The following is a 20,292-nucleotide window of genomic DNA, read 5'->3' on the forward strand; positions in this document are numbered from 1 at the left end:
GCATGGGCGCTCCAAAAGGTGAATGAAGATTTGCTAGACGTTTTTCGTAGAAATTACCTACGGATTATTTTGGGCGCCCGGCTGACTGACCGTATTTCAAACAGTAGACTGTAGAAGATAAAGATGGAAGATAAAGATGGCTAGGGCACATTCTGTAGATGGAAGATGACAGATTGCCAAAGATTGTCCTTTTCCGCCAACCGTCTATGGCTAAACGTAAACCAGGTCGTCTGCGGTTGGGGTGGGAAGATATCATAAAGAAAAATTTAAAGGAAATGAAAACTTCCTGGGAGGGTGTAAAGAGGGAGGCGTTTAATATACCGTGATAGAGGAGGAGCTTGCGTAGGTGTGTTTGCCTCTGGCGGCTCGGTGTTGCGTTGAGTTGTTAGTAGTAGTAGTAGCCTTGTAGTACAAATTCGACTTCTGCAAGAGTCGAATATGAGACCTTTGGAATGAGTCCAACGCACTGTCAACGGTGCAAAGCAAGCTATGTAGGCTAAACACTATTAAAGGAAACAACAGAATAAGAAACACATTCGACAACCTCTTACTGGAGGTACATTACAGTTACGTTTTCGGGTAAAATCAAATTACATATAACAAAGGTGCCAAGAATGTGCCCCGTGGGTAGTTTGTGAGTTGAGCAACTTTCAAGCTTATTCTTTATGATCGAAAAATCATAAGCACGATTTTTTGAAATTTGAAAAGAAAATGGAAGCTGGAAATAACAGTTTTCTGTTACGTATCATGAATTTTCCAAAAATATGGGCACATAGCATCAAGAGACCTCAATTAGCATAAATTTACACTTCTATAGCATAAGTATAATGTTAAATCGAGGGAAGGATCGTTTTCCATGACCTGGTGTACATCTCAGAACGTTATCTTTTCCACACAGTTACGCCTGACCTGGCACAGTTTCTGCTAATCTTGGTACAATTCTGCCACAGTCGGTATCTTTTCGCCACAGCACGGTCCCCAGGTGTACGGAAATTCTTAAAGTGGCACTAAGTTGCGCTTAAAGTTACATTTAAGAACGTACTAGAATACTACAATACGGATATTGACTTATGGGAGGAGGGGAAATACAATCAAGCATAAAAATAGGTTTATTGAAAAGCAGGAGAAATCGTTTAAATAAAATAAAATATCTTCAGATTTGTTGGAGGCACAGCCCTAATTTGTTTCTACCCACGTGTTGGCATAATTTCAAACTTTAAGCCTATTCTGGAAAAATTGAAGTTATGCGTATGGTTGGTAAAAATTCTTACTAACTTTACAGTGGCACCGAAACGTATTAGGAGGAACTGTGTACTGCTGTTTACCTTAACTAATGTAGACTTATTTTTCCTGTATTTCTTCCTGCGCGTTTTCTTCTGGCATTCGGCACATAACAGGATGAGTGATACTCCAAGGAACAATACTGATATTCTGCGGAATTTCATAACAGTCACTATCCTTTTTCATTCGTTGTTCGTTTGTGAAACATAAAAAAAACATTATGAAGTAGTTATTAAGAGTCAAAGAGTGGCTTATCTTCATGCATGTAGTGTACAGATCGGACTCTCGTGGGCAACACATTTCTGCCATGCTACACTTCTTTGCAACAAAAATGGCGTAATTCGCAACACATGTGGCACAAGACAGTTGTTGAAAAAGAGCCAAAAGAGAAAGGGGATTGAAAATTCACTCTGCTTGTGTTTTTCTTCAAAAAAACCTCAGTAAAAAAAAAAATAATTGCCTCTCCCTACATTTAATTGATAAAACTGTCTGAAAATTGGAAAAAAATTCATCAAAACTAAGAGACATTGAGGCAAGACCGCATTCAGGGAGACCCCGCATCTGTATCCAAGAAAAAATGTGTGTTTGCCTAGTAAAATGTAATAAAAATGCATGTAAACACCTAGTTGATGCATTTTGAAGTTGAAAAAAATTCCAAAACAATAGCCCCCCCCCCCCACGAAGAAAATTTCTGAATTTATCCCCCTCCCCAATGAGGCTAAACATAGCCAAATTCTATATCCAAAACTATGTTTACTATATTTTTTTGGATCTAATTTCTCAACAAAAGTTAATATACAGACTTTTTTTTTCAATCTGAAAATATTTTGCATTATGTATACGCATAGCACACATAATTCCAATTTGAAATAGAATACCATAGAAATCCCATCTATAGCCTTGGGATATATTTTTCCTCCATCAAAGCACTGGGACGCAACTGTCACGGATGCGAAAATTACAGTTGAAAACATTCCAGTGGCACCAATTCAAGAAATTGTAGGGATGAGGAGAGGCAATTTTGATATTTTTTCTTTTTTTTTGTGGAAACAAAAATCTAGATTTTTTCAAAGTATATATGGCAAAATATTTGGTACTTAAATGTTATCTCGACCACACTGAAGAAGTGAACTTATGTTAACCATGATGAAATATACTGAAATCTAATGAAAACATGATACTCTAGTTAAATAATCATGGAAACTACAACAATGAATTATGAAGGTAGGCTGCCCAGAACGCATTACATTTTTCACAGCTTGATCGAATCTTACCTTTCTTTTGTCCAATAGTATGGATGTCATACAATATAGCTAAAAGGCTTGCAATATAGCTAGGAAACCTCAGTCAGGAAACTAACCGTTCAGGCTGTGTTGGCAGATTGGCTTGTTTCAAGCCCCGGTGGCTTATTTCTCTGGGCTGTGGCAGGTGTTTTCGTTTACGGGCTTGGGGCGGGAAACTAGGTTTATTGTTTTTTAATTTGGCTTATTTTGGGCTTTTTCTATTCCAAAGAATAGTATTTTTTTTTCAAGTTTAAGTTCATTGTTTTACAAAACTTTCGAGGAAAGAAAGCAAACGGATTTAAGGAAAAGTTTAACTATACCCTACGATTCACTAAAGAAGAAATTGTGTTTTGAAACAGATGAAGATGGACTTCATAACCCCCAAGCATGGACCACTCAAAATTTTACAAAAGAATACCTTGCAGTTCTAATTTTGTCCTAAGTCATTTGAATCTGCTTCTTGTCATCTATGATTTAGTTTGTCACAGTTTTTCGTCAGTATTTTATGTCAACTTGCATTACAAGGTTCCAGGTTATTTTTGTAAATTGTAAATATTTCTATATTTGCGTTATATCTTTCGCATATTTGCGAGAATATATATAATAGTCTCTATTAACGTTCTTCTGAGTTTATACAGGTTTCATGAAATTATGTTTCAATTTCAATCCTCCTTTTTGACGCTTTTATAGTATATGTACAAAGAGATAGAGTGTAAGGAGGCAGATAGTTACCAGAAGGCCGAAAAGATCTACATAGCCTCAAGCTTCATTACATATCCAGGGGTTCATTACATGCAGAACTAGTAGCCTGTCTCTCTGGTTTGTCAGGTCAGACGATTGAAGTAAAAAAAAAAATATCACAAACTGGATGTTACAATCTCAAAGCTTTTTATTCAAACTCGAAACCTGAAAGTATGAGGCTTTTCTCAAGCTGAGTCTGTAGGGCGTCCTTACCCTTACGTCCGATGCTTATCCAAAGCTCGCGCGAAAAGTCAGTTTAGTCTTTTTCCAAAGTGTTTCTCACTTTTTAAAAGTGAATAACTGTCGAAAGCGGTGCAGGATATATTTCACACTTTGCAGATTAACCTGCAGAATTAAAACCCCAGTCTTTTTTTAAGAATTACTCTGCTCTATGTCAAAGCACGAAAAGCGGAACTGATTTTGGCAGCACATGTCGCATGTCATTCGTCTATTATAACTATTAAACGCGTATCCACCATTATCACAAGTGCTTTTCCTGAACCAGTTTCTGAGGCAACGAAATTGAAGAGAACAAAATGTTCAGCCCTTATCAAGAATGTTCTTGGACCAGAAAGTCTCCAAGAGACTTAGACCCAAGATGAAGAAAGTTCTTTGTGTTTCTTTGGGCATGGTCGAAAAACCTTCGACCACTTCTGTGATTTTACATCAAGAACTAAAAGACTTCTTAGCTTCATGTGAAATTCCCCTAAAAATCTGATAGGTATCGGGACAGATGGAGAAAACTACATGTGTAGCGGGAATCATTCGCTGTTTACATTATTATGAGATAAGGGGTTGCCTCAACTCAAACTCTTTATTGCGTATGTCACTCCGTACACTTGTGTGCTTCCGAGGCTGTTGGAGAGCTTTCAAGAAATTTGGAGTTCATGCTCTCAGAGACTTACAAGTGGTTTAACGTTATTCTGCTACGAAGAGAGGCATATCAGCAAATGTTAAAGCTCATAAGCGATGGGAATACCCTGTTGAAATTGATTGCTTCTCCCAATGCCCGTTGGCTGTCTCGATATAGAGCAGTTGTTCGGCTACTCGAGCAGTATCCTCAGCTGTCAGCACACTTTCGATTAGCGATGGAAAAGCAACGTTGCTACACTGCCCGAATGATCCATGATACGTACCTCGATGAACGAAATAAGGCTTATATTGTTTTCGTGAAGCCATTATTGGCCGAATTCCAGAGAGTTAACCTCCTTTTCCAACACACTAATGCAGATCACTTTCGTTTATTTGAAGAGCTAAAAGAGTTTGTATTAGGTCTTCTGCGGAGAATATCGCATACGACTGCAGTGTCATTAAGAGTGAAATTTGGACTTCGAAATTTATTAGCTTCCTACAGCCGAGGTTGACTACGGATACGAGTTCCTTTTGGAGCTTGAAAGATCTAACCTGACCAGTCATCAAAAGGAAGAAGTAAAGTTGCATTGCCTCAAATTTCTCAAGGAAGCTGCTAGAGCAGTTTTAAAGCGCTTGCCCCCCGCTCTTTATCCATCTTGGACCATCTTGATCCAGTTGGTGTTCTTCCATTTCGTGACTTAACGGGGTGGGCGTTGACCCTCCTCAGCCTGTCAATAAGTAATTCTGTAGTTGAGAGGTCATTTTCTATTATGGATATTGTGAAAAACAAATTTTGGAATCGAATGTTGTTGCCTATGCTTAACTCAATAGTAGTCTTTTGGTATTTCCTGTTCGAAGTTTGAGCCTACTAAAAATATCTTGCAATTCAACAGTGAAATCTATAGGCTTGGGGGTTGCGTTGAAACCGAAGATTTCAATTTTAACAATGATCTTGATGACATTCTGGTATTAGTATAGAATCGCAGAACTGGCTCTTTATTCGTTTTCTTTTCCTCTGATGCTGTCTCTATCTGGGTGTTCTTTTCTAACTTCTTGAGATGTGAATATATATAAAAAAAAAAAAAATTGGATTTCCAACAAGAAAATGCGTTGAAATTTCAACTTCTTAAAAAAAAAAAAGTTTCTTGTTGAGTTTTCAAACAAAGGTTTAAAATCGAACAAATAAGTGTGATCTTCAACGATTTGTTAACTTTCCAACAACAAACGTTTAAAGGTCCAGCCAAAGAATTTATTATTCCATGTTCTGTTGGCTTTCCAATGCCCAATTTTTGAAAATCAACCAATTAGTTTTGAAATTCCAGTGAAAGAATTTTATATTTTACACTTTGCTGACTTTCCAAAAAAATGTTGAAAATCCAACGTAAAAGCTTAATATTCTACGTTTTCCTGATTATTCTAGCAAATAATATTGAAAATAAGATACGAGATTATTTTTTAAAAGGAACTTTTTTAATTTGCACCTCAAGGTACAAATAGAAGTTGTATAAGAAATCATCGGTTTCTTTAAAAAACGAAAAAACAAATGTTGGAATTCTTCAGATTCTGTGAAATTTATATAAAAATGAACTCCTTCAGTGGAGCCAAAACTTGGAATGTTCAGGCTGGAGCCTGATTGGTAAAAGAAATCGATTGATAAGCTGCATCTAAAAACCAAAATGCTTTATTACAAAATAATCAGCTTTTGATATACATATTTTTCCTAAGGTGATGAAGCTGAATTTTTAGCCTGCAGTTAGCTTTTTCAAATCAAAATTTCCTCGTGTTCGTTCAATATATTGGTATTTCAGTTGTTGTAGCACTTTTTTTGTGTCAAAAGCTGTACATTATATCGTATTTCTCAGAAATTATTTTTAATTTTTCTTGCTTGAGGTATAAAGAAAATGTACCAAAAGCATTGAGCGTTTTCATTCATTACGTTGATTTTCTTGAAGTTTTTTTTTTTCCTTTGTGTTGCAGAATTTTAAGCTTCAATTATTTTCTATTTTGCATTTTACTACTCTATCCAAAGAAGTGATTAAGCCTGTGTATTTCTAGTTGTAATATTTTGGTCATAATTCTGTTTTGCTAGCTAAAACTATTTTGCATATTGAAGAGGTCTCATTGCGTTTTCTGTTACTTGTGATTTTTTTTTGTTGTATTACGATGTCAATGCACTAAAAATTAGCTGAAAATCGTGTCCATTAAAACTAGGTGACAAGAAAAAAAAGAAGGTTTTCAGTTAAAAGTCTTAATGTCTTAAATAACCATAAAAAATCAAAATATTTAGCTGCCATGTAGCTTAAAATAATTTTTAGATTATAATCTTGCTTCAAAATAGGTTTCTAAAGAGATAAAAATAAAGAAAATATAATATTTAGTGACAAATAAAAAAAAATTCACTTATTAGGGCAGTAGGGCATGGGGAAGTGGCTTTATTTGTATAGGGCTATAGCTTTCGGAAGGGTATGGAGAGGTGGCAACTCTGTTGAAAGGTGTAAATTCAGAGGGAAAACTAAAACTGTAAGGAAGAATAACATATTAGGATCTGCCTCGAGGGCTCGGCTGGGAAATTGCCCCTTTATAAATAGCAGCAGGGGCATATTATGGCTCCTTCTAAAATAGCAGCAGTCACTGTGAAATCGTCCAACTTTCATCCTAAGTCTGAACACATGTTCTTTCATTTCAAAAGTCTCGAGTTTGAGAATTTCATGGACTAATTCGTTTCCAAGTAAATAGTTTTACTTTCGCACCTCAAGTTTTTCAATGCAAAGGCTTAGCGTCAGAAAAAAATAAGTAATTCTTTTATATTTCAAACTTAAAAGCAGCAAAAAATGTCAAGTATTCCCGTCTGCCGGGTAGGTTTATCTTTCTTCCCTGCAAATTTTGAGGGGAGACCAACAAAAATACAACTCTTCCTGATTTTAAAGAAAACAATGAGAATAGCTTTCGGACTGAAAAATTTTGCATTAATTTTGCATCCAGATGCAGCATTCTCCGTAAAACAAGCTTTCAGACACGCTCACAATAAAATGATATCTCAAAAGAGGATTATTTCGGTAAATGTTTTTGGGGCTTGTTCGGGCTTGTTTTGAAAACCCCAGGGCGTTTTTCTGCGTTGACAATCTGGCAACACTGATTCATGCACTTTATTCGACCAATAATGCACAAAAACGAGGCAGGCACAAAACTGAAGCAAAAAGTACAAAATTCCACATTTTTGCAGATAAGAGCTTGAAACCTCTACAATATGGTTCTTTCAGACGCTGAATCTGGTAGTATGACTTTCATTAAGATTCTGATGACTTTTAAGGGGTATTTCTCCCATTTTCAAACATTAGGCAAATTTTCTCAGGCACGTATTCTTTCATGGGTAGGACTAAAATTGTTGAAACTTATATACTTAAAATAAATGTAAAAATCCAATCCTCTTGATGTATCCATTGGTAAAAAAATTCCATTTCTTAGAGTTTCGGTTACTATTGAGCCGGGTCGCTCGTTACTTAAAGTTCGTTAACACGAACTGTTTGATTTGTCTGGTGTACCATACAAGGATAAGAGCTTCTGTAAAGTAGTCCCCGAAGTCGTGCCAAAAACTGGTGACGCAGCGCCAAATATCTTTCGGTATGCCACCGTCAAAAAAGCTTCAATGCGCCGACGCCAACACAAATACGATCGACTGTAGCACACCTCTAGAATTTTAAAACGCCAAAGTGTTCTCTGAGATTATTGAGAGGCATATATAATGCAAAATCTACTATTTAATGGTGCATAAGAAAATTTCGATCCTCTCAAAAAATTTTGAAGCTAAACATTTGAAACTAAAAGTACTCGCAGCGGGACCAGACGAAGACGTTTCACCTGGCATCTAGAAGACTACGTATGGTTGACTCCCATTTGTAGCGGTCTTGTGCCAACTCTTCCGCAAACTGGAGCCAGCAGCTCTCCCGCTGTCTGCCAAATCTTCGAGATCTGCCAACGGGGTTGAAGTTGTTTTTAGCAGCTGCCCACCAACTTTTTAATTGACCACCAGGTCACCTGCGCCAATTTGGTAACGGGGCAGCTAGAAGTACTTACTTTGTGATGTGGTCATTGGGTCTTCTAAGTACACGACCAAGCCAACGCAGTCTTTTCTGTTTGACAATTGTGGCGTCGGGTTTGATTTTACAGCAGTAGTGGCGCAGATCAACATTTAAGATTCTGTCGGAGTATCAAATCTTCAGGATTTTTCGTAGACAGCGATGGTCAAAGACTTCTAAATCATGAAGATGAAGTGCCTTCAGTGGCCAAGTTTCTAATGAATAAAAAAGGACAGATCTAACAGCCGCTTTACATACAGAAATTGTTGTCTTCATGCTGATCTCTCGCCGGTTCCACAAATAGCTGCGGAGTTTTAAGAAGATGGCCTAGGATTTGTTTATTTTGTTCTGTACGTCAAGGTCGCAGCCTCCATGAGGGTCTGTTACTGATCCAAGAAAGGTGAAGCTATCGACTTTTTCCAATTATTATCCGTAAAGAACAAGCTGATAATCCGACTGTATATTTAGGTCCATGACTTTAGTTTTGGCCGTGTTGATCTGCATAACCAGTAGCTGCGAGAAATATGCTATTTCATTTAACATTGCTTGGGTAGTTGCTGGATCAGCAGCAAGAGCCTCAATGTTATCCGTGTAGTCAAGATCAGACACATTAATGCCCAATCCCATAACAACACCATCAAAACTTGAGAGTGTCCTTTCTAGAATCTAATCTATACAATAGTTAAACAAAACAGGGGACAATATACACCCCTGTTTCACACCGCTTTCTACACTGAAGGGCTTTTTTTCTTCACCCAGCACTCTTAAGATCGATCTGCAATGCTCGTAGTAGGCTTTCAGCAGCTCCACGCATTTAACTGGCATACCGTCTTCCACCATGATTCACCAAAGGTTTTCGTGGGTTAATGAGTCGAACATAGCCACAGAATCCAGGAACATGTTAATTATGGGGAGGTTTCAATGTTTGCACTTTTGAAGAATAAGGCGAATAGTGAAGATCTGGTCAGTGCACCCTCTCCCTCTTCGAAACCCGCACTGATTTTCACGTGTTCACTCATCCCTTCCTTCTTTGAACCTTTTAAGCATAATCATCATAGATATTTGGTAGCCATATCCATGAGTGATGTCCCTCGGTAGTTGTGGCTGTCGTATTTGTCCCCTTTTTAAATACTGGGATTAACACTATTACCTTCCAATTAGACGGGAAGGTCTTCTTTTCCTATATCAGACCGAAGAGGTTTCTAGCTGCTGCGCTATAATATGTGGTGAGGCCTTGTAAACCTCAGGAGGGAGACCATCTTCTCCAGGTGACTTATTGTTTTTTAGCCGTTTGATTTAGCCGTTTGCTTAGTATCTCTGAAGCTGACGGTGGTGCCATGTCGATTTAATATGGTGGTCTTTCAGCTGTTGGTGGCAGCAATGGCGTTGCATCTTGCCCATCTGCATTTGCATTTCGGAGGTCTTTAAGGTTATTCTTTGAATGATCAAGTTTACCTTCTACGTCAGGGATCACGCTTCCTTGAGCGTCTTTTAGAGGACCAGCGATAGGTGAATTTTTTCCAGTTACTTCGTTGAAGGTTCTGAACAGCCTTCTCGTATCATTATTTCTGGCTGCTTTTTCCATCTCTATAGCAACCTCATCCCAAAATTGTTGGCGGTCTTGACGCAAGCTGAATCTAACCTATTTACGTAGCACCTTTTTTACTGCAATTGATGCGTTTGATGCCTGTCGTCTAACCTCAATTAGATTTACAGTTTTCTCAGAGACATAATTGTTCCTTGTCTTTGCAGGAGCATAGCCAATAACTTCAGCAGCCACCTTTTCCGTCGTTATCTGGAATTTTTTGCATCGGTTGGTAGGGTCTTCATCGCAATCTGTCAGGCTTGCAAGCTGGTTCTGTAACTTCAGGCAAAAGTCTTCTTTCACTGTTTGGATTTTCTGTTTCTCCAGGTTTAACTTCCTTTTTAGGAGTTTTCTTTTCCTCGCGCTCAACTTCAAGAGTATTTTCGCACCTACAAGCCTATGATTGCTTTCAGATTTTGACCCGTGCACGTCCCTCTGTAAGCTCAAGAATCGATAACTGAGGAGCACCAACGCTGATGAATCAATATATGGTTAATTTGGGAAGCTGTGGAGCCATCATTTGAGCGCCAAGTTGTCCTTTGAGAGGTTTTGTGTTGGAACATTGTGTTGGGGATGAAAAGGCTATGAGATCTCGTGAACTGGAGTAGTCTATCACCATTGGAGCACCGCCGACCGTATATGAATGGACCAACAATATCACGAACATTGGGGTTTCTTGAGCCAACACAGGAGTTCCAGTCATCCGCTAAAATTAAGAAGTCTCGTTTAGGGCATTTCTGAATTGTAATTTCCAGATCAGAGTGAAAGGAGTCCTTATCAGCATCAGTTGCCACTCTCGTTGGTGTGTGGACAGTAATGTTGGAAATGTTGGGTAATCTTGATCTAAGTCGTAGCCTGGCTATTCTCGGGCTCACTGGATCCCATGCAAGAAGAACTTTTTGCGCACAGCACCCTATCATAAAGCCGACTCCATGGTCACCAGATCCATTATGCGCACCAGAGTTAAGGAATAAGTAAGAGTTGTCGGAGTCATAGACTGGTATGGTTTCTTCAGACACTCCGTTCAATCTAGTCTCTGATAGACAAAGAACGTCCGCTTAGTAGCAATTTATTTCCATAGCAATCACTAGCCATGCTGATTAACGCTTCTCGGATCTCCCATTCCGGCTATAGACTCGGAATTCATACTTCTGTAGATTTATTTCGCAGGGAATAGCTCACACGCTTTTCGATATTGCCGCTATTCTAGAGAGCGAGATCGCGTCGCTTGAAACCGGGGACACCGTATTAGGCACAATATTTCTGGGAGTATTCATTTCTTCATAGATATTTCATGGGAATTTATGTAACCGACGGGTCCCCTCCCCCGTCGGCCCCATCTCATTTCTCATCCGGGCTTGGGTCCGACTATGGTGGCATTAAATTCATTTGTTTCTGTCCTCTTCGTCCCAACGTAATATTTTCTAATTACAAAGACTCAACTAGTCCTGATATTCCTCGAATACCTTTTTTATAAATGCTTTTCCATATGCAAAGAACGCAGCTATTCCACAAAAGCCTGATAACAGGGCGGAATTTTTTTTTTCAGCTTTTTTTTTACATGTGTACATGGAAGCATGTACAAAGTGGAGGAACTAAACTTATATTGTCTTCCTTACAACCTTCTTAAAGTCTAAAATAACAATGAATTTCTTTAAATATTTTGTGATTTAGATGAGGTTCTTGACTTACTCATTATGCAGGCTGCTAATGATCTGCCTCCTAGGTTACCGAGATACGAAAATATTGGTCCCTAAAACATGATTTACCCACAAGATTGAATGGAAAACGTGGCATGATACAAAGTATTTTTCAACGCAAAGGTCCTCTGGCAAGTGTTTTGAGTAGAACAGGGAAACTTGACACTGTTCTAGATGATGAGGAATGTGAACTGATGAGTGACCTTTGCCCTCTACAATCGAACTTTTCTACTACAGTCGAGGCTACTGAGGGAGAACTCGTTCCCACTCTAAATGTTTCTTAACTCTGTTGGGGCCTCCTAAAAGCTTACATTGAGGTGTGCCGCCAGCGGTCAAATTGTGTCCGCCGCCACCAAATTCTATTTCGGTGCGGTTTCGGGTCTTCTCCAAAGCTCCTGTCTCAACAGAATCGAATAATTGCTTTTAATCTATAGAACTGAGAAGTTAATGAGTTTAATGACTCAGGCACTTCTCAATTATTAGTCTAAGAGTGAAAGTTTAGTCGACACATCCTCGACCCTTCCTTAAACCACACTCTTCTTCTTTTAAAACTGGGTCTATAGGATCTCTCAGTCTAAAAGGTTTCATATTACTAGGTAATTTGCTACCTACAGAGGCTGGTTTAATTAGGGTTTTCTTAAATACACTTACAACTTCCCCTTTTCAAAGATTATATTCATTATTTTCAACAACTTATTTCTAATCTCAGAGCCACCATATTTAAGAAATTCATTTACCATACTATCGGCTCCTGGGGCCTGGCCCAGAAATGGATATAATCGGATCGGCATACCAACAAAATTAAAGCAGTCTGTAGCTATTACTGTTTTATTTTCCAAAGACAAATTTACCACGGCTAGGATACCATCCATCCCTATTTCTACCGATCTGGGCGTAAAAATCTTCTAATAAAAACACCATATTTCTACCTGGAACCCAGTGCCATCTGTTCCTGTAACTGTAAAAAAAAATTCATCCGAGTCTTTGTCAGCTGGTACGACTTATAATATTATTGAAAAGATTACTGTTATTTGAAAAGAACATAAACGAGGCGCAGAAAAGGGTTTCCACCTTGTTCCTATGGAAGCAACGAATTCGCCTCCAAATTTATCAATAAAAAAATTATTCAAATAGTGGCTTGGATTTTGAAAATGTATTAAACAATATTTATGAAACAAAGATAGTAAAGGATATAATAAATAAAAAATCAGATATTTAAGAAAAAAAGGACTTTGACACCCGGTAGTAAACTAAGAAGACAAAAAACAAGCAAATATTTGACGAGGACCTCAACCAAGTTGTCCTCTGTGCTCAAAAAAGAAAAAAAAAAAAAAAAAATCTACATTTGAAGTGAATTTGACAATAGGAGAAAAGATACTCAAAACAGTTGTTTTGCTAAAAAAATTACCATTTTTGCTGATTCAGTAATGGTGACTATTTTTTGATAAGTTTTAGCAGAGAAATATCATTTTGAAAAATAAATTAATATAGATTTTATAAGAATCTAGTAGTCTTCCGAATTGAATATCCAATCAACGAAAAACATTTATTTTTGGACTATAAGACAGATTTTGAAAAGAAGCTGACGATTCTGATCGAATATACTGCAGTGTCAAAAAAACAACACTGGAACCTTCAGAAAAACGAATCGCTAAATTAGTACAAAAAAGCTTGGCAGTTTTCATCTTGAGTTTTGTAGAAATGGTGCAATTTCCAAATACCTAGGCGAGTAGGAAAGCTTGAGGCTTTTCATTGGGTGATAGAAAATATTCTAAATAAAACCCCTAGAAATTGGGCCTTCTGATTATTGCCCTGTTGTTATCAATAAATAGCATTATCATTCAACCACATAAAAACAAATAGGAACATTATGGCTAAGTTACATTTAAACTGGCGCCTATATACTACTCATCTCTCAGAGTCACCAAAACCAATTTAAGATTCTGAAAAGATGTCTTAGTCATGGAACAGACAGAATATTAAGGTTAAATTTTATAAAAGGTGAAAAATCGTTGTATTTTTTTTTTTTTACACTTCTTATAATAAAACAATTAAGTTAAAATTATCATTAACGATTCGCCGAGAAAACGCAATACCGACGTCGGAAGGGTTTCTGTGGATAAATTTGAGCCCCGTCTCTTCAATTTTAAATTAGAAAGAGTAAATCTTTCTGATTCAAGTGGTTCTGTGCCTTTTTTATTAATTTTTTATGCTAATTTGCAATCCGAGAAAAAACTTACAAAAGTAAAAGATTACTTTTACTTTTGAAAGCAGGGCACAAGTCCTCCCCTCCGGTGAAATGATTTGAATTAAACGTGGGCTGCTTTGCACAGAGATTCTGTTGGATAGGGGTTCAGCTAAAAGAGTTAAGATGAAAGAGGCTCAGTTAAACACACACCGTATGGAGCTCCTCCAAGTATTACTTGACTAAATGACCTGAAAATTAAAAGTGAAGTTGACTCTTAATTTTCCGGTTTTAAATGCCACCTAGAAAGGATAAAAAGTAGCTAGTTTTTAAGAAAGAAAGGAACATAAACCGTTCGGCCATATATTCTAGGCTGTTAAGACTAATGCCTTTTTCGGACTACTATCAAGTTGGAAAGTAATATCAAAAGTAGGTCTAAAAACCATTTTATTGGACTAACTATAATGTTCCTAATGGAATACAATTCTTAATAAAGTTCTAGGCTAGCCTATGTGAAGATATTTTTACCAGTTTTAAAAGTAGATTAGGGTAGGCCTATATGGTAGTTCTCTAGTCTAGGGGTTTCATGCTAAAATGGAAATTAAATAACTGAATTTCTGGCTAAAATGTAACCTGAAAAGTTGTTATTAAGCTACTGTATCAAACCTATTGTTATTATTAGGGTTTCAAAGATTAAATATGCTACATGTCACATTGATTGCCTTACTACCTGAATTTTGAAATAAAATTGTATTTTTTTTTGTAACATTCTTCTTTAGCTACTCTTGGCAATCTATGGGGTTAGATTAGGAAAATATAACTTTCAGGGATGGATGTACAGTGTGAAATATGTCCTAGGGAGGTATTTTGATGTCCCTACCTTCACCCCTTCTCCCTTTAGAGTCTCCTGAAATTTTACCTACATAACAGGTAGGCCTATATACAAATTGAAATTTTGACAAAACAATATTTCAGCTTAATATTCAGTTATCAGTTTCTTTTTCTTGCGATTAAGTCTTGGAAATGCAATTTCTGTTGTTTGAGCAGAATTTTAAGCCATAACAATGTTTATTTTTTCAAAATTTAGGCCTATCTGTAAAACCTTTTAAATTGGGATTGAGGAAAGTTGTAAAGCTGAAAAGAATTTAGTTGTAGTTCATTTAAGCAGAAGATCCATTATGCAAGGTCTCACTTTTATAACACACAGATTTTCAAAGGTCATCAAAGGTCAGGACCCTCTAGAGAGAGGAGTAGAGACAGGTACTTCAAAATACCTTCCGGGATATATTTTAGCCTGTAGATCCATCCCTAAAAGTTTCATTTTCATAACATGACCCCTTTCCAATCTAGCCAAACATAGCTAAAGTAGAATTTTCCCTTTTTTCTATTTTAATCTTAGTAAATTTTCTGATTAATTGAAAATCAGGATCAGTAAAAAATAGACATAGCTTGCCTAACTATATAGACATAATTGAAGTTTGACCCTGAATCCATATCTAACATTTATTAAAATTGCAAAGGGAATGCCTAGATATGCAAAAATTGCAAAGGGTTGCCTAGATGTACATGGAATATTTAGTTTTTTTGCTAAATTGTTAACCAATTTGAAGAAATGATGGTAGAATTCTGCTTTAGCTACTTTTCACTAACATGGAAAGGGGTTATGTTAGAAAAATTAAACTTTCAGTAATGTATCCAGGGCCAAAAACATATTCTGGGAAGGTATTGTCAAGCTTCAATAATAACCCTCTTCTGATTTCTAATTCACAGAAATTTGTCTATTTGGCAGGTAGAACATTGTTTACACCCTCTCACCTTGTTGGTGTGCACTGATGGATATCCCATGTTACCTAGTGACCGAGGGCAAGGCTTTGTTTTCTAGAATCCTATCTCTACTAATGTAATTTTCAGGCTTAGCTTCCCCTTTGCTTCCACCTGAGTCAGCAATGGGCTTCAGGAAGGGGTTATTTCACTTGGTGAAAAAATATTTGTATTTTTCAAAAACATTAAGAAGATATTCAATCATCTATTCAACCTTCTACATTAAGTTATTCAACCTTCTACATTAATGTCATACCATATTTTTTTACTTAAAACAGTGAGATATTGAAATTATATTAAGTACTGAATTGTGCTTGAAGGAAATATTTGAATCATGTCATTAATGAAAAGTGTGAAAATGAAACTATGTAATTCAGAATTTTACATGAAAAGAGGACATTCAACAGTTTTTGATTGATCATAATATTCTCCCAAATATAATGTTTTCACCAGAATTTAAAAAAAGAATGTTTTTTGACCCAATAAGACATACAATCCACTGTATGAAAAGAAGAATAGAGCAACATGGTTGTGCAGTTATAAGAAATGTGAGATTTTTTACAAAGTCATCATAATTGGACTTTGTGCAAAAAATCTAAACATTTTTATCAACAAATAACCAAAATGATGCTCTTTTTTTGTAACATGAGTAGAGGATTTTACATTCTATAATTCATGATTGATGGGATTGGTTTTTTGACACATACAACCATTGCTTGGCAAAGTTTTTGTCATGAAGTATGTTTAGACTTTGAAGAAAAGCATAGTGCGAAATTAGGTGGTGCAGAGAAAATTGTTGAAATGAATGTACAACTGAAGACATTTCTATGAAGGGCAGTGGGTGTTTGGGGGAATTGACTGGGCTCTGCAAATTTTTGTATTGTTTCTATTCCTAAACAGTCAGCAGACACACTGCTTGAGGTCATATATAATTGGACTCATTCAGGAAAACCATAATGTCAGATTATTGGAGAGCTTACAGTAGATTGGATGCACAAGGCTTTCAGCACCTATCAGTTAATCATTTGTTAATTTTTGTGGACACCATGACTAGTGCACACACATAAAACATTGAACTTCTGTGGCACTAATGCTTGGTGCAATCCTCAAAAGTGATAGATCTGATGACTGCATGGCTGGTTATCTTGCCAAGTTTTATTGGAAATGTATTTTTCCTTAAAGATGCCATATTACACCATTTATTACTACAAGTGGCTGAGCTTCAAAGAGCTGATATCCATCGTCCAGTTCAAAGTTCACCTGGCAACAGCAAGGGTGAAATGAAATCAAATTTTTCTTAATTTTGTAGTTCTGCCACTGCATTTTCAATAGCATATAAATTTTTTTTTTAAAGATGGGTTGGCATTTAGTATATTTACTTAATTTTCAAAATTGAACAAAATGCTATTGTGAAAAATTATGAATTTCTTAAAAAAAAAACTGGAAAAAGACAGAAAGTAGGGAAAAAGTATGAATATAGGTTCTCATGATGCAAAATATATTAACTAGATTGTACTTTCTCTTCAAAACGTGACTTACACTCGACACTTTGAGTGTAAGTAACGTTTTTTTTACTCTGTGGTAATCAACCTCTCACACGAAAACCGCTGGTCTTACTTACAGTCTCGTTGCACGTTCTAGATCGTGGAGGGATGCGTCGGAGCTGGGCTGGCTGGGACTCGATTCTGATTTCATTTGTGTTGTGGGTGAAAACATTACGTGCTCAAATGTGACTTACCCTCACAGTAAAAACGGGTAGCCTGAAATGAGTAGTCAAAAGTCTGTTTCATTAGATGGGGGTTGTTGCAAGAACAACAGTTAAGTCTTGTCTAATGATGGCACTGATTTTAGATTTTTTATGGCCCTTGGTATTAACCAAGTGACATATAGCAGTCGCCAATTCTGTCAGTCTGTCTGTCGGTCTGTCAGTCTGTCTGTTGGTCCCGGTTTTGCTACTTTAGGCACTTTCAGGTAAGCCAGGACGATGAAATTTGGCAAGCGTATCAGGGACCGGATCAGATTAAATTAGAAATAGTCGTTTTCCCGATTTGACAATCTGGGGGGGAGTGGGGGCCCGGTTAATTCGCAAAAAAATAGAAAAAATGAAGTATTTTTAACTTATCAGCGGGTGATTGGATCTTAATGAAGTTTGATGTTTGGAATGATACTGTGTCTCAGAGCTCTTATTTTAAATCCCGACTGGGTCTGATGACATTGGGGGGAGTTGGAGTGGGATAACCTAAAGCCCCGGTTGTGCTACTTTAGGCACTTCCAGGTAAGCTAGGACGATGAAATTTGGCAAGCGTATCAGGGACCGGACCAGATTAAATTAGAAATAGTCGTTTTCCCGATTTGACCATCTGGGGGGGGGGGAGTGGGGGCCGGTTAATTTGGAAAGAATAGAAAAAATGAAGTATTTTTAACTTATGAGTGGGTGATTGGATCTTAATGAAATTTGATGTTTGGAAGGATATTATGTCTCAGAGCTCTTATTTTAAATCCCGACTGGGTCTGATGACATTGGGGGGAGTTGGAGGGGGGGGGGAAACCTAAAATCTTGGAAAACACTTAGAGTGGAGGGATCGGGATGAAACTCGATGGGAAAAATAAGCTCAAGTCCCAGATACATGATTGACATAATCGGAACTGATTTGCTCTCTTTGGGGTAGTTGGGGGGGGGGGAGTCAATCTTAAAAAATAGAAAAATGAGGTATTTTCAACTTACGAACGGGTGATCGGATCTTAATGAAATTTTATGTTTAGAAGGATATCGTGTCTTAGAGCTCTTATTTTAAATCCCGACCGGATCTGGTGATGGGGGCGGGGAGGTTGGAGGGGGAAACCTAAAACTTGGAAAATACTTAGAGTGGAGGGATCGGGATGAAACATGGTGGGGAAAATAAACACAAGTCCTAGATAGATGATTGACATAAATGGAACGGATCCGCTTTCTTTTGGGTAGTTGGGGGGGGGGGGGTATTTCTGAAAAAAAAAAAAAAAAAAATGAGGTATTTTTAACTTACGAACGGGTGATCGGATCTCAATGAAATTTGATATTTAGAAGGATATCGTGGCTCAGAGCTCTTATTTAAAACCCGATCGGATCTGGTGACATTGGGGGGGGGGGGGAGTTGCGAGGGATAAACCTAAAAATTGGAAAACACTTAGAGTGGAGGGATCGGGATGAAACTTGGTGGAAAAAAAAACACGAGTCCTAAATACATAATTGACATAACCAGAACGGATCCGCTCTCTTTGGGGTAGTTGGGGGGGGGGTTAATTCTGAAAAATTAGAAAAACTGAGGTATTTTTAACTTACGAACGGGTTATTGGATCTCAATGAAATTTGATTTTTAGAAGGATATCGTGTCTCAAAGCTCTTTTTTTAAATCCTGACCGGATCTGGTGACATCGGGGGAAGTTTGGGGTGGGGAAACCTAAAATGATGGGAGACGCTTAGATTGGAGGGATTGGGATGAAACTTGGTTGGAAAAATAAGCAGAAGTCTTGCATACGTGATTTACATAATTGGAACGGATCCGCTCAATTGCGGGGGGGGGGGGGGGAATTCTGAAAAATAAGAAAAATGACGTATTTTTAACTTACGAAGGAGTGATCGGATCTTCATGAAACTTCATATTTAGAAGGACCTCGTAACTCCGATATCTTATTTTAAATCTCAACCGGATCAAGCGTAATTGGGGGGGGGGCAGTTGGGGGGACCGGAAATATTAGAAAATGCTTAAAGCGGTGAGATCAGGATGAAACTGGATGGGAAGAATAGAAACCTGTCTAAGATACGTGACTGACATAACTGGACCGGATCTGCTCTCTTTGGTGGAATTGGGGGGGGGGGGTAATTTTGAAAATTGAGGTATTTGTAACTTACGAAAGGGTGACCAGATCTTAATGAAATTTAATATTTAGAAGGATCTTGTGCTTTAAAGTTCTAATTTCAAATTCCGACCAGATCCTGTGGCATTCGGGGGAGTTGGAGGGGGGAACCGGAATTCTTGGAAAACATGAAAATTGGAGTATTTATATCTTACGAATAGATGATCGGATCGTAATGAAATTTGATTTTTATAAGGAATTCATGTCTCAGAGCTCTTATTTCAAATCCCGACCAGAACTTTTGACATTGTGGGGATTTGGAGGGGGAAATCTTGGAAAAATACTTGGAGTGTAGGAATCGGGATGAAGCTTGGTGGATAGAATAATCAAATTTCTTTGATACGTGATTAACAGAATCGTACTGGATTCGCTCTCTTTGGGGGAGTTGGGGGGAGGGGTTCAGTGATTTGGCGAGTTCGGTGCTTCTGGACGTGCTAGGGCGTTGAAAATTGGCAGGCGTGTCAGGGAGCTGCACAATTTGACTTGATAAAGTCGTTTTCCCAGATTCGACCATCTGGGGGGCAAAAGGGAGAGGAAAAATTAGAAAAAATTAGGTATTTATAACTTACGAGTGGGTGATCGGATCTTAATTAATTTTGATATTTAGAAGGACTTTGTGACTCAGAGTTCTTATTTTAAATGTTGACCGGCATTAAGCCTCATTTTTAATCATTCATGCAGAAGATTTTGGAGAAAGGAAGATAGATAGGTTCATCAAGGGTAACAAGACTCAGTTTTAGTTATATTGTCTTTAGTTTTTAGTCATTTATATGCCCTCAGGCTATTCTTTAATGTTTTAATGAATTATAGCTAACATACAAGGGCTAACCAACTCAGTGTCTGTTTTGTTTTTCCCTGCTTTGGCTAAGTTGTT

Source organism: Artemia franciscana, chromosome 19 (assembly GCF_032884065.1).
Source record: "Artemia franciscana chromosome 19, ASM3288406v1, whole genome shotgun sequence".
Lineage (NCBI taxonomy): Eukaryota > Metazoa > Arthropoda > Branchiopoda > Anostraca > Artemiidae > Artemia > Artemia franciscana.